At 39.4% G+C, this 11,757-nt stretch overlaps 2 non-coding genes across 2 annotated transcripts; one reads left to right on the forward strand and one right to left on the reverse strand.

Moving 5' to 3' along the window:
- Nucleotides 1–10,247: 10,247 nt before the first annotated feature.
- Nucleotides 10,248–10,320, reverse strand: trnak-uuu (transfer RNA lysine (anticodon UUU)). Its single transcript has one exon. It is a non-coding gene; the product is annotated as a tRNA-Lys (tRNA).
- A 798-nt stretch (nt 10,321–11,118) lies between these two features.
- trnai-uau (transfer RNA isoleucine (anticodon UAU)) lies at nt 11,119–11,212 on the forward strand. Its single transcript has 2 exons — nt 11,119–11,156; nt 11,177–11,212. It is a non-coding gene; the product is annotated as a tRNA-Ile (tRNA).
- The last annotated feature ends 545 nt before the right edge of the window (nt 11,213–11,757 follow it).

Raw genomic sequence — 11,757 nt, forward strand, 5'->3', positions numbered from 1 at the left:
GCAGAAGAAAGAAATAATAGCGCTATTACCAACAGTCTAGCGCAGTAACCACTAACTCCAATAAGTTTAACTAGAGGAAGAACCCAGCTTCAGCTCAAAAAGAAATTGAAATTTTAAAGTTTTTATTGATACACAAGCAATAACAACTTTCACTATTAATTTCTACATAAAATTAAATAAGATACAAAAGCAAAGAATAAAAACACTAGACAGTTTTTGTGCAAGGCAAGAGGTATCGCAAAAAAAAGTTTCCAACATGACCTGCAGAAACATGACTTGTGATCCATCACCATTTGATTGCAACATGCTTGGGCCATAATGTCAACTTCCAGACCCTCTCAAGTCTCTTTCTCCCCAAATCTTCTCCGGTGGATCAAAATGTAGTCTCTCAAATAAGACACAGCCTTCTGTATCACTGACAGAGGCAGAGTTTTCTCCATTCTATATACCAATGTAGTTCTAGTCTTCCATAAAGCTTCCCTTAGGCAACAGATGACCTGCCAGGCTTTGCTTTCTTCCGATTTTGATAGCTTCTCAAGTCCATATCCATAAAGCACTACCTGGGGGTCACTTATACCGCAAGCCAGAAAGCACCTTATCCAGCTGTTAGCCAATGTCCACACCTCTTTTGCGATGCCACAGTCCCACAGGACGTGTCGGATGGATTCTTCTTGTCCGCATCCTTCCACTGGACACCTTGATGTCTTCCCCATGCCTCTCGAATGCATCACAGCCCTTGTTGGTAAAACTTCATGTGCAATCAACCAGCACATGTCTCTGTGTCTGTTCAACAAAACCGTGTGGCCAACCCTTTTCCAAACATGGCTGGGATCCCCAGCCACAAGGCCACGAATATGACATACTGCACCTCTACCCTGCACAACAAGTTCCAACCTTCTTGCACTTGTCAACACATCCAGTGCCTCATTTTCCAAATTCAATTTCCTTAAAAATTTCTTTATGATAAAATATGAATATGGGAGGTTAAAAGCAACAGGTGCTGTTAAAGGGACCTCTAAAACTTTCAATGTCCTTAAATAAAAACCACACAAAAAGCGAGACATAAAGGATACTTTCCCCCTGTTCCCTACTGCTAAAGACAAATGTAATGATACATATTTGTACATTAGGAAAGTGAACAGTTCAGGCATGCCTCTTCCACCCATTTCCACCTTTTTTTCTACAACCACCCTCTTTACTCTCTCCCATTTTGACCTCCAGAAAAAATAAAAAATAGCCCTCTTTAAAACCAATAAAACAGACCTTGATGGCATAAAAACAGCACTGACAAACAACAGTAATGGTAAAATTACAGTCTTGACAACTAAAACCTTGCCGTCCATTGTTAATTCCCGTAAACTCCACAGACCGATCTTGCTTTTGACTTTCCCTACCACCCTCTCCCAATTCCTACTCCCCATCCCATTTCTATCAAATGATATTCCCAAGATCTTTATTTCATCTCTACGAATTGTGATTCCCACATTTTCCTCTTCACTCCAGTTTCCATATTGCATCAGCACACATTTGTTTTTATTCAGCTTGGCCCCCGATGCTCCGCAAAACTGGGTTGTCACCTCCAAGCTATTTCTGACTCCCTTATAATCTGTACAAAAGACATTTACATCGTCCATGTATAGTACAGTTCTCACCTTTTGGGCCCTACTCCCAGGGATTTTAATGCCTTCAATCCCATTCTCCATTCTTAAGGCTTGTGCCAGTGGTTCTATGCAGCAAACAAAAAGGAGTGGGGATAACGGACAGCCTTGGCGAACACCGCAATTCACATTAACCACATTTGACATGCTTCCATTAATCATTATTCTACTTCCTATACCCTTATATAATAACCTTACCCAAGTGAGGAACCTGGTTGAAAGCCCCATCTTTTGTAGTACTCTAAACATATACTCATGAGAGACACGATCGTAAGCTTTCTCAAAATCCAAGTTTAAGACCGCTAATCCAATATTCCTCTCTCTCGCATAACCTATGGTATCTCTAATCAGTATTAGGCTGTCCGTGATCCTCCTCCCTGCCACACCACAAGCTTGATCTGGATGAATGACTTCACTCAGGACAGATTTTAATCGAAGCGTTAAACACTTGGAAAACAGTTTAAGATCACAATTCAATAAAGTTATCGGTCGCCAATTTGCCAGGTCTGTGCGATCATTCTTTTTGAATAGTAAGATCACAACTCCCGTCTTAAAGCTGTCCGGCAGTTCTTCTAAAAACTCAAATTCTTTAAAAATGGTTAAAAGATCCAATGCTAAAATATCCCAAAAGGCTCTATAAAACTCAATGGGTAGACCATCCAACCCTGGAGTCTTGCACGTTTTGAAGGTCTTCAAACTTTCCATTAACTCTTCTACAGAAAGGCCTTTTGATAACACAGTATAGTCTTTTACACTCTTTGGAATGACTTGCACAAATTTTTCTAACAAATCCTTAGACACTTGTTTCTTTCCAAACAACTCCCCATAGAAATCCTCAGCTACAGTCAACATGTCTTCCATACAAGTTTGCAAAAGCCCCTCTCGTCCCTTCAATGCTGACATTAGTCCCCTCCCTGCAACCCTTTTCTTGAAAAAGAATCTTGTACATTTTTCACCTTCTTCAAGCTCTTTCACTTTGCTTTGAAACATGATTTTTTTAATCTTTTCTCTAGAGAGATTTAAAAGCTCATTCTTTAATTCTTTGATTTCCTCACTGAAGTCCCACCCCTCTTCTAATAACTTAACATACCTCTGCAATCTCTTTTGTAATCCGTTTTCAACCCTTCGTATCCTAGCCTGTTTTCTCCTCCCCATCTCTATGAAGAATGCTTTTGTACGCTCCTTCACCTCCTCCCACCACTGTGCTCTTGAGCCAAACAGGTCATACAAAGACTGCCATTCCTTATATCTTTCCCTGAACCTGCTCCTCACTTCCTCATCCTCCAGAAGCGAAATATTCAGCTTCCACACACCCTTCCCCACAGTAACAGCCTTTGGAATAGCAAGTGTACATGATAGTAAACAATGGTCAGAGAAAAAAACAGGGGTTAAGCCTGCAGTTGTGCAAGTAAAATCACGTATCAAAACAAAATCTATCCGTGACGCTTGGGTCCCATTAGACTTGTGCCATGTGAAGCCTGCCCTCCCCTGACTATGAAGTTTGAGGGCATCTTTCAGTTTAAAATCTTTACATACCGTTTGTAATAATATTGATGATTTATCAAATTGGACCTGTCTCTCACCCCTCATTCTGCCTTCTCTTTCTAAAAGGCAATTAAAATCCCCAGCTAAAACCAGTGGTTCCCATCCCAATAAATATTCTCTCAATCCCTGAATTAGGACATATCGGTCATGTGGGCAACTCGGACAATACACATTTAAAAGTTTAAATTTGACATTCATGAAACCCAGATACACCACCAGGGCTCTCCCTGGTTTCACTACAAGGTACTGACGTACCTCTACCATCTTATTTTTAATTAAAACAGCTATACCGTCAGATTTATTCTCATTGGACCCACTCCAAATTGATGTGCCCAATGTCCACAGTTCTTCCATATCCTTATAGCTGTTTTTAAAAGGTAATCCACACTCCTGTAACAACATAATATCAGCATTTACCTTACTCACAAATGATAATATAGTCCTTGCCCTTAACTTGGATCGAATGCTTCTCACATTTATGGACACAATGTTCAGAGCCATACTTAAAGTTAGACCAGGGGAGACTAAAAGCTCTGGCTAGAATCATTCAGTCTGTGACACCTACTATACAGGCCTTTTTCTTTTTCCATTTGCTCTCCTTGCCTCCTCCTCCACCATCAATAGGATGGTTCTCCACCTGCCCTTCTTGAGTCTCTAGTTCTAAAGCTGGATCAATAGGATTGGAGAGAACTAATCCCATGGGAGAACCTGCCATCTGAGGACTCTGAAAATGATCTTCCCTCACTTTTCCACTCGGAGTTAGATCACTTTCTAAATCAGATGTCTCAGCGGACCTTTTAGACTGCACCCTCTGTTCTGTACATTCCATTTGAGCGCTTTCAGTCTCCACGGGTGGCAGACGATCAGGAGAGATGCTACCAATCAATTCAGAGTCCACCTCACTTTCCACATCATTATCATTCTCTTCTACCTCAGCCTCATCTCCTTCACTCCATTCTGAACCCTCGCTCTCTTTTCCACTACTTTCTTCAACGTCAACCACATCCAGTTCCTGATCCAGAACCACTGCTCCAGCCCTAAATACCTCTTCAAACTCTTCCTGTTTTTGCATCGGTCTTCCCAGTTTTGTTCTATTTGCAAAGGAATTTGGACAGTCTTTAAACACATGACCTTCACACTCACAGAGATTACATTTCCTCACGCTTGTACATTCAGTATATGCATGTCCAATTTCCTTGCACTTACTACACACCACCTTTGTACAGGCATCCACAAAGTGACCCAGCTCCCCACACCTCCTGCACAGTTTTGGCTGCCCTTGGTAGAACACAAGGCCTCTATTTTCACCTAATCCAATCAAAGAAGGAATGTGTTTAAATCCACCATAACCATTTTTGTCTTCATGCAACGAAACAGGTACTCTCCATGCACAATTCCAGATGCCATCATCATCCAAGACTTTCTGAGGCTCACCTTTCACTAAACAATACTTAGACAACCATGTCACAATATCTTCCATCATCACCATCTCATTAAACATACGAACAATCACAGTCCTATTAGAAAGATCCGTCAGCTTCTGCCATTCAAACATTCTAATCAGACCCACATCTTTTTTCTCTTCTATTTTTCTCCAAAATTCTTCCAATAACTTTGCCGACTTGAAACTAATGTCAAAACCAATTCCCTTCGGCAAAGTAATTAAACAATTAACATCTAATGCCTTAACCTTTAACTCTTTCTGTAACACCTTCCTTGAAAAGTCCAACCGTGAAATATCACCCGAGTGAGCCGAGCCCTCACCTCTCTTATACACCAAACGCGCGCAAAAGTAACGGCGCATGCCGACCCTACAGGCCGCCATGGCCGTTACAAATGTGTCAAAAGCAAACAAAAACCAAACCTAAACCTCTTCTGTGCACCAAACCCTATTCCCTTAATGTTATACTCGTACACAAACTCTACTCTCAACCTCTGGGCTTTAACCCTATAATTCTCCAACACTGGCTGGAGACTCTGTTTGTCCATGCTCAGCGGTTATATAGGACAGGACTCGGCGCGCAGCAGGTGCGGCTCATTGCTCTGCGCTGCCCGTGCGGAATGCGCGTCTCCTCCCTCCTTACTCGTCACACCGCCTTCATACTCTACAGCGGGGAAAAAAAAAACTCCCCTTTACTGTCTTCATACATCCCTCTTAAATCCCAGAAACACAGAAACTCCGGGGCGTTTCTGTGAGTCAGTACTGTTTTTTTCTGTTCGAGGTTACAAGCAGAAACAATAAAAGCGTTGAAAGCAGGAAGTTATTTCTGCTCGTAAAAATAAATTTTCTGATTCCTAAAACCTAATAAAATCCATGTAAGTCTCCCTTTCGTTCCCAATGCACATTACTGAATATAAACCAGTCAAGTTCAAGTACTTTTCTGATTTATCTGAATAGTTCTGGCGCAGCTGTTACAACACAGATACAAACTATTTTTTTTTCAAAGGAGCTCTAGCCTTTTTTAAATTGAATATTTTTTTCAAATCGCTAAGTCACAAGAAACACCAACAACACTCATCGTAAGCTACTGACCAATCACATTCCTGAATTTTAAACCCATTTAGTATTTATTTTTAAATTGTTTTATTTTTTTATTTTACACCTGTTTTACGTATTCTTGCTGCTGTCCTTTTACAGCCACTTGGACAGACCGCTCTGAGACATCTGCGTTCAGTAAGCGCTGAGCCTGCTCTCAGAGCAAATTGCCTCTTTTACATAGCAGCCCCGACACTGAGAAACGAAGAGTAATGCCTTCTATCTGGCATTTTTCATGTCCAATACGTTTGACATCTACCAAGGGCGACAGAGTTCTTTTGTGACACTATTTATTTTTTTTTCTTTCTGTTCTCTCTTTGAAAACAAAACTAGAAATCGTGCAAAGGAAAAATGTTTTTTTTTTCATAGAGAAAACGTGCACCAGTATGTGTGTTGAGAAGAAATGATTAAACATGATATGTGACCTAATTTACCAGAGCAAATGCTCACCCAGCAAGGTCTGGAGAAGTTGGAGAGGATGACTTCGCATGCACATGTGCTTGCATGCAGTCATATGTGCTTGCATGTGTGCTTACGTGCAAACGGGCGTGGATTCTTGTATGCAAAAAACTTTCCGAGGCTCTTCTGAAGCACATAAAATTATTTGGAGATATACATTTGTCTTGTTTTACTCTTAGGCTCTAGATTTGATAACTTTTTTTTTGCATTTTTGCATTTTTCATCATTTTCCAGAAAATGGTTGCAAGCCCGATATCATGCGAAGAAACTTCAGGATTCAGGGATCAGTCAATGGATTTTCTTCAAAGTTGGATTTTTGCACTCTGTGGACAAACAGATGTTCTATAATGTTTTTTTTTTCAAATTTAAAAATATCATTTTTTCATGGAGATTTGAAGGGGATGGATTCACCCTCCTTTAGCCAGGACAGAGCTCCAGGAGCCTGGGTAGGATTCTAGCTTTCTCCCCTTGCAGGCACCTGGCACAAAATACATATTTTTTTTCCTTAAAATCTTTTGTTTTGTATTCCTTGTTGTTCCAAACGTAATTTTAATCACTTTTAATTGGAGATTATATTAATCATTAATAAATGACCAATTTCACTAAAAATAATGTAATATAAAACTGATGTTTTTAACTTTATTGTAGTGTTTTAGAATCGAATATATCTTCAAAAATTGTTATTTTTCACTCCTAGGAATGAAAGCTGTTGTTATATGATGTTTATTTTCAAATTTTAAAAAATCAAAGGCATCGGACACAGAACCTCATGGTTTTCCTAAAAATCTTTTTTTATGTTCCCTGGTGTTCCAAACTTAGTTTTAATCAATTTTAATTTGTTATTATGTTAAAAACAGGGTAATACATTCCTAATTGGACTATAAATAATGTCATATTGTCTGCTATAAAACTGATGTTTTCAACTCTATTGTAGAGATTCTAGAATCAACTAATAGAGAATTGAAATAAAAAAATGGCATAAGAAGACATTACCAACAACGACCACAAGATGGAGATATTGTCCAAAGAGGCAAGAGGGGCAAAGCCGCGATAAGGTAAAATCATTTTTTTAAAGAGATTGCTGTCAGAATGCACATCCGTATCCCAAACAGAATCTCTAGTAAAATATGATCATTTATGAAACAGGCAAATGAGTGTCTGCTACAATATGATTGCTACATATCTGCATTTGTTGGTTTTTAAGTAAGAGAGTTGGGTTTGTAAGTTTTGAGTAAGAGTGCAGGGGGTTTAAACCTGCGATCCAGTGTGTTGAAGTATTTCACAACACTACCTCTAGCACATCTGGAAATAAATCCTCATAATGATTATTGCCCTGGGCATGTACCAAAAAATCCCTGAGCATATATATATCACTGTGTTGAAGCTAGAGACAGAATAACTGCAAACACATCCTAAATGCAGTGTTCCTGCACCTTTGACCTCATCCAGAATGTATTATTTTTTTAAAGGGATTGCTGTCAGAATGCACAACTGAATCCCAAACAGAATCTCTAGTCAAATATGATCATTTGTGAAACAGGCAAATGAGTCTCTCAGGGGCCCATTGCTCGTTTTCAGACACATTTATGCAATACTTTCACCATGCGTTGAGCAATAGGGATTAAAGATACCAGAGGTAAGGTTTAAAAGTGATTCTGAGGTGCAACACATCAGCGATACAGCTAGGCATCTGAAATGTGGGGTTCGAGAGCCCTTCAGGGAACCGTACCCTAAAGGTACCAGAAGTCCACTAGTATAAGCATTAAGTCACTGTCACCCCTGTTACAATGTGATTGCTAGATATCTTAATTTCTTTGGTTTTTAAGGAGTAAGAGTGCAGGGGGTCTAAATCTGCGATCCAGTGTGTTGAAGTATTTCACAACACTACCTGTAGCCCGTCTGGAAATAAATCCTCAGACTGCTTATTGCCCTGGGCATGTATCAATAAATCACTGAGCATATATATATATATCACTGTGTTGAAGCTAGAGACCTGTATGTAATAATATAAGTAGAATAGATTATAATAACATAATGATCCAGTGTGTTACACTACTTCACTGCTTCACTGCTCTATGCCGTCTGGAAATAAATCCTCAGACTGCTTATTGCCCTGGGCATGTACCAATAAATTACAGGAGCACATCTATATATCACTGCATTGAAGCAGGAGACAGAGAATCACTGCAAACACATCCTAAATACAGTGTTCCTGCACCTTTGACCTCATCCAGAACGTATCATTTTTTTAAAGGGATTGCTGTCCGAATGCACATCTGAATCCCAAACGGAATCTCTGGTAAAATATGATCATTTGTGAAACAGGCAAATGAGTGTCTCAGGGGCCCATTCCTCATTGTCAGACACATGTATGCAATGCTTTCACCATGCATTGAGCAATAGGGATTAAAGACGACTAAGGACATGATAATTCACCTGAAGAACGGGGTCATCGTGGATTACAACAGAATAGAGATCGTGTCTGGTGAGGCAAACAGGACAGTGGTTGTAAGACTGCTGGAGTCCTTGGGCCTTTTTGTACGTGGGAACCTGGTAAATGATTTGAACTAATTTAACGTCATATTCGGGAAATCCAGAGAACGTCTTCACACTTGTCGTGGCTGTTGCAGGAAACACCTGTTGAATCTCACTCGGGATTTCTTGAGAGATCATTCAGCGAGTGAGTCGCAATTAGGAGATAATTTGGTATAAGAGAACTCAGGATTTTTTTTTTCCTTGGTGGCAATGCGCTTCCGCAATAAATCATAGACTCTGCTTTCAAAATAGCTGCACCAGGTACTCGGACACAGATAAACACAGGGATTTAAAATTCAAGAATATGAATGGTCAACTGCTTCCAGTTGGGGTTTTTACGTTTCGTATTTAGTGATTTTTGTATCAATCTTTTAAAAAAATCATTAAAATGCGAACAATATGTAAATTAAAAACAACAGCACCGACAAATGCTGGGGAGACAGGTAGTTTTTTTGTAATCAGATTCCAATGTCAAATACTGTGTATGAGAGCTTACTGTACGTAACTTTCCTTTTCTCACATTTTCTGACGACTATTCCGAAGGGGCACCCTGTCAACTCTTAATACTTTTAAAAAATCTGTCTGCGTGTTTGATTATTTTAAAAAAAGATCAATGTTGATTATAACTAAAGAAATTAATGATCACAAACAAAAAAAAGGGCTGAAGATGCGAGTCGCTTTTGTATTAGAGCTGGATGACACGAGCTTATAAATAAATAAAAAATGTTTTCTTCCAATAAATCATACATTTTGTTCCATCCTTCTTACTATACTTCTCTCTTGTAGTAGTAAAGCATTTTGATTGAAACCGAACAATACATTAAAGGTTTCATCTATACACTTATACTTCCACTGCTGTGCAGCGGAGCCTGATACACCCCAGTAGGCAAAAGACGTATAATATACGTCTATTAAACGCACACCTTAGACGTATAAATGTGGTCTGAAATTCGTCTAGAATGAAATTCTAATATACGTCTATTGTTATACGTCAATTATACGTCTATGATTAGATGTTCATTATACATAAATGGTTGGAGTTCTATTATATGGATAAATTTAGAGGTCTATTATACGGATAACTTTAGAGGACTATTATACGTATATGGTTAGAGGTCTATTATACGGATAACTTTAGAGGTCTATTATACGTATATGGTTAGAGGTCTATTATAACATGAATAATAGTTGTGAATAACATAAAACTGTCACTACACATGATTGAGTCCTTGAGTCTGGCACCTAAGACCACTCAGCCATCCTGACAAGCAGTGGAGGCTGGTGTTTTGAATGCGCCCGTTTCTTTGTCGAAGGATTATTAACTACTACTGATAGTTCTTTTCTTCTTATTACAGAGATTTCTGCATTGCAAGACAATTGACGATATAGATAAAGTAAAGTCTTGGCAAACGAAATACGCACGGACAGGGTTGGACTCCGCAATCTTCGGTTTACGAGACTGACACCTTACCGATTTATAATGACATTCACAATAGATTTAAGGAAAACACAACTGCCTGAACAGGGACTTGAACCCTGGGCCTTCAAATTAAAAGTCTGATGCTTTACCAACTGAGCTATCCAGGCTCCAGAAGAGAGTCAACACTGTCGGGATCCTCGCAAGTCACATATCTCTTCTTGTGCCGAAGCGCAGTCGTACCTGACCCGTCTGGAATGACCACTGACAGACTTTATCCAGAAGTGACAGCACCACTCCCAGTAGAATGAGAGAGAAATACAGTACGACGTGAGGAATCAAGAGGCTCCCACAATTCATCTTTCCTCACAATACACATTTTTTCACTAACATTTTGACCTTTTCACAATCAGATTTTTTCACATTTAATAAGATCTTTTAATCAACAACATTTAAGAAAGAAAAGAAATGGAACATTTTTTGGAACAATAAACAACAAAAAACTTTCAATGCCTTGGTTGTATACATGTGCACACCCTTTATAAAGGGGGTTGCAACTGTGCTGAAATTTAACCAGTCACATTCCAGATCATGTGCAAAGGTTATTTGCCTTTGCCAGACGTCAATTGTATTGATTCTGATTAGTCCTAATTTATATCACTTGATCTCATATAACCAACCGATCTGGGAGAACAAACGTTCAAACTGCACAGCGGAACATGAAAAGAAATCCGACTGCTGGTTGTCAGCAAAGAATGTCGTTACAAATTATCCACCGAGCTGTTTTATGTATCCGGCCACCTCTTTCCTTCTTTGCAGTGAGCACAATTCTTTCCGTTTATTCTCTTGTATATTCTTTTCTATTGTACTGTCCCTTTCCCCCATGTGGAGATGGATTCACAACCGACACCCTGTTTTCACCCTTTGTTTCTGCCACGTCAGTCTGTATGAGGAGTAGGTGTTTCACTTCTCCAGTGGCGCAATTGGTCAGCGTGCGGTACTTATACGGCAGTACACAGCGGAGCTATGCTGAGGTTGTGAGTTCGAACCTCACCTGGAGCAGTATGGCCTGTGTCTTTAGCTACTGAAAGCAACTGACGAGTTTAGGTGTTGGAGATGAGGTTTAAATTAATTTGAAAGAATCAAGTAAAGGTTTTTTTCTATATCACACCCAAAGAAGGCTCCACTGCTGAAACATTTCCTGCTCGTTTCAGCATGGAATAAGTAGTTGCAAGAAAATCAGCCACCTGAATAGGGACCCTGAGATGAAATGTTCGATATTCTACTGACTGGGCTATTCCCGTCTACTCAATTTCTTTCTGAAACAGTGTTTTTCCAGAAATACTTACAATTTGTGAAATTTAAAATACAATCTTGCTTAAAAATGCAGATGATTTTTTTCCCAAAAAACGTAAATGGAGAAAACTGACCCATTTGAGTCTCTGTGGTACAATTGCTTAGTGCGGTCAGGTTGGGACTAAAATGATAGTAAGGTGCTGGTTCAAGCACAACCTGGCATGCCTTTCTCACTGATCCAACATGAACATCATCTAGGGAAGAAGTGGCATTTAATGTTTAATACATTATTGACTTTATTGATAATTGGA

Source organism: Lepisosteus oculatus, chromosome 14, assembly GCF_040954835.1.
Source record: "Lepisosteus oculatus isolate fLepOcu1 chromosome 14, fLepOcu1.hap2, whole genome shotgun sequence".
Lineage (NCBI taxonomy): Eukaryota > Metazoa > Chordata > Actinopteri > Semionotiformes > Lepisosteidae > Lepisosteus > Lepisosteus oculatus.